Here is a 4,271-nt window from a genome sequence, read left to right as displayed (position 1 = left end):
ATAAATATCTCGATTTACTTCTCTACCATATTAGGGAATATGGCCATCATGCATTGTTGATAGGCTGCAAGTGCATTGTATAGACCAAAATGCATTCTTCTAAAGGCTAAAGTTCCGTATAGGCATGCGAAGGTCATTTTCTCTTGGTCTTTTGGAGTAATGGCTATCTGATTTTACCCTGGATATCAGTCCAGAAAGTAGTAATGAAAATGACCTGCTAACATTTCCAATATCTTATCAATGAAGGGTAATGAGAAGTGATCTCTTTTGGTAGCATTATTCAGCTTCTTGTAATCTATACACATGTCATCCCGTTACTAATTGTGTTGGTATCAACTCATTATTCTCGTTTCTCTCTACTATGATTCCACTTTTCTTAGGCTGTACTCGACTCATTCAAGAGCTATCTGAAATGGGGTAGATAATCCCTGTATCTGGCAATTTCAGCACTTCTTTTTTCACTGCTTCCCTTAAGGTTGGATTTAATTAGCGTTGACCTTCCACCGATGACTCTGACTCGTTCTCCATTAAAATTTTTTGCATACATAGAGTGAGACTGCTTCCTCTAATATTGGCTATTGTTCGTCCAATTGCAATTTTCTGCTTCCTGAGTACCTTAAATAACTTTTTCTCCCCCTCTATCATATCATTTGCAATGATCATTGGAAGTGTTATAGTGTCTCCTAAATATGCACAATGAAGATGTGATGGCTAGGGCTTTAACTCAAGAGTTGGAGCCTTCTCCACTGAAGGTACTGGTGGTGTAAGATTGGTACCAAGAGATTCGTATTGCCAGTGTCTCATTCCAGTTGGCCGTTTAGCTAAATGTATATCACATTCTGTTCTTTCTGCACTTGTTGCTTTGATTATACAATATCTGCTTCACATAGAATTGCTGGATGTTCTGCATCAAATGTATTGACCACAAACTCCTCAAGAACATCTACTTAGCAGCGTCTGATGTTAATGGACGTTTCATTGCCTTGAACACATTGAATATGACCTGCTTATTATCTACTCAAAGAATTATGCTTCCCTAATATACATCAATAAGTGCTCTCTTGGTAACCAATAAGGGTCTTCTCAAGATTAGAGGAATATTTGAATCCTCTTCCATGTCCAAGATAATGAAATCTGCCTGGGAAGATGAATTTATCGACTTTAACTAGTACATCTTCAATGATTCCCCTTGGTTTTTGATAGATCTGTCAACCAATTGCAAAGAGATTGTTTTGGATTTTGTATCTCCCAATCTAAGAGACCTATAAACAGAGAGTGATATCAAATTAATACTAGCACCTAAATCACATAAGGAATGCTTAAAATAATTAGAACCAATGGTGAAAGGAATGGTGAAATTCACTGGGTCCTTTAGTTTATGATGTAGCTTTTTTAGAAGAATTGCACTCATTCCTCCTTTAGGTAGACACTCATGTTCTTTCAGCTTTCTTTTGTTGGACAGACTTTCCTTCAAGAATTTTGCATGGTTGGACATTTTGCTATTGCATCTGCGAAAGGGATGTTTATGTACAGTTTCTTGAAAATCTCTACAAATTTAGCAAACTGTTTGTCTAATTTCTTTTTTTTTGCAATCATTGAGGAAAATGAATTAGTGGCACATAAGCTTTTATGGGACTTAGTGCTTTCACTGTGGATGTTTCTTTTCTCTTCCTTCTCTTTTGTGATTGGTGCAGATTCTTTTTCTTTATCAGCCTCTTCAACTACTATATTATTGTTCTTTCTGATAGACATCTTCACATATATCTTTGTCAGTTGTACTCAATTTCTGGTTGTAATATATCATTGTATTGCTTAGCAATGTCCATTGTGGGCGTTCTACAAGCTGTTGAACTATCTGATTAATTTGTGTATCCATCTTTTTGATAGATGCTCGCTGATTCTGAAAATTTGTATTAATTTTGTTTATCTTTTGCACAAACTGGTTGAACAACTTCCCAAACTTGGTTTTTTATCTTGTTGGGAATTATTCTCCGACAATGGTGCCAAAAACTTGTTACATTTTTCTATCGCTATTGCACGATATCGAACAAATAATATAATGGACCTTTAAGTCTGGATTATTGTTTCCACGAGGATTATGCTTTAATGTTTAATTTAATATTTCTTATTATTTGACAAAAGTAAACTGATAGTTTTGATTGTTGTTTTGTTCTTAGTACTTGAAAATATTAAAATTGCACCAAAAGATATGTTGAAGATTCAAATATGGGATGGATATTGAAGCATAACAATTTCATTCGTTGATCAACTTTAAATCTTAATTCAAGATTTACACCTAATGTAGTGTTCAATCGAATTCTTATATTATATTCACTTTACCCTTTTTGAGTTCTCATTGAGCCGATTTAACTAATTCAATTTCATATCTCTATGCGAATCAAACTTAGTTAAATGAAATATTAGTTCTAAGAATTCATCTAAGACCGCAGTAATTAATATAGGCATCTTTACACGTTATACTAATTTATCGAATTTTAATATGTGGTCTAAATTTAAAATTTACCTCTCATTCATAAGAGGTTCACGAAATTATTGAATAATTGACTATAAAATTCAAAGCATTGAGTACATAATTTAAATCAACACATGTATTTAAAGAACTTGAATTTTGAATAAAAAAATAAAGGTTCTCAAAAGATTATATATATTGTTTGCCATAATATAAAATTTGGCTACTCATTAAAATGGAAGAAAAACTAAATATTTGCATTGAGTATATCACTGGGTTTTGAATTGAAATGTAGAAAAGAGGATGAATTTTGCACTATGTTCTCTTCTTGTCTCCAATTTTTATTCAAAACCTAGATCTTGAATTCTTGTCTTCTTTCCTTCTGATTTTCTCTCGAAATGTCACGTTCTATATTGTGCCTCTCAATGCGTGGAATCCCCTTTGAACCTTCACGTTTTTCTCAAATTTTAGGTTTTTCTAGGCTTTTCACAGGCCAAAATGGTGTAACCCTAAATTAGGTGGCGTAACGCCTAAGCACTATAATGTATTTCTGTGTGGCGCCTAGGCGTTATAAATGCAGCCTCTAAGCGCCGCGACACAATTCTGCATAGGCGCTAATTCACTATTCCAAATCTGCTTCCTTCTCAGTTCGTAGTGCCTAGGTGTTTGATTTTTGGCGCCTAAGTGCTAACTTCTTGTTTCAAGCTCGTCCATGGCTTTTTTGTTCACTTTAGCACCATTTTTACATCACCCCTCCTAACCTTTAAAACAACACTAGTAAACAAATAAAAAAAGGTTCTATACTCATAAAATTTAGCAAATAATCAAGTTAAAATTATGGAAAACTTGAGAGTAAAAAACACTCTTCATATGACATGTTCATAGATGGCCAAGTGCAAGTAATTGGGAGATAAGAAGTATGGATACTTGTAAACTTATTGCATACCCATATCGGATACGTATTCAAGCTTGGATACTCTCAAATACGTACCAGATACATGTTTTTTTAATTATTTTTTTTTTATATATTTTAAAATTTCTTGATATGTATTGGATACGTTATGACGAGTTTTATTGGTTTTGAACTTTTTTAAAATTCATTATTATTGTCACACTTACTAGATAACTATTATCATCATCATCATCATCAATAACTTATTGAAAAAAAAAATTATTAATTAACAATTTCAAAGAAAGTAAATGTGTTTTAAAATAATAGATAACTCCATATTTACACTTATTATTAAAAATACGTATAGTATTAAATAATTGACGACTAGTATTTTAAATTAATTGATAATTAGAGTTTTGTTATTTGAAATAGCTAATAGTGTTACATCTTTTAATACATATAAAATTGGTTAATAGTTGATTTTTTAGGAAATAGATAATATTATTAATGTAAAATTTTGTTTTTATAATTGACAACTATAATTTTATTATTGAAAATAGATAATGGTACTAAAATTTTTAATACATGTATTTCGCAAATCATAAAATATCACCGCTTTCCCAATTTACATGTAAAATTTTGGGTATATAATTGACAACTATAACTTTATTATTTGAAATAGAAAATGGTATGCCACTGTAGATTTTATTTGATAAGTACGTCTTTTAGATATATTGAATCATAAAGTATCACCATTTTCCCAAAACAAAAGTTGAGGAAATATACTCTTATGTGCTAGATAAATTCATAATGCTGTCAGTTTGACGTGATTTGCATGCATGCATCCTGTTTAAATTGTAACATACTAGAAGTCCTGCAACTGTCAGTGAATTTGTCTTTGACCCTGTT

At 31.9% G+C, this 4,271-nt stretch overlaps 1 long non-coding RNA gene across 2 annotated transcripts in view; it reads left to right on the top strand.

Annotated features, from left to right (window-relative positions):
• The window catches only part of LOC111380042, a 15,460-nt gene extending 11,189 nt beyond the window's left edge, over window positions 1-4,271 (top strand). For both annotated transcript variants that reach the window (XR_002700127.1, XR_002700125.1), the window contains one exon: window positions 4,250-4,271. This is a non-coding gene — a long non-coding RNA (uncharacterized LOC111380042). The remainder of the gene's footprint in view (window positions 1-4,249) is intronic.

The sequence above is a fragment of the Olea europaea genome, unplaced genomic scaffold (genome assembly GCF_002742605.1).
Source record: "Olea europaea var. sylvestris unplaced genomic scaffold, O_europaea_v1 scaffold2087, whole genome shotgun sequence".
In the NCBI taxonomy this organism is placed as follows: Eukaryota; Viridiplantae; Streptophyta; class Magnoliopsida; order Lamiales; family Oleaceae; genus Olea; species Olea europaea.
Note: the sequence above shows the minus strand (reverse complement) of the source record. Positions and strands in the feature narration are given on the sequence as shown.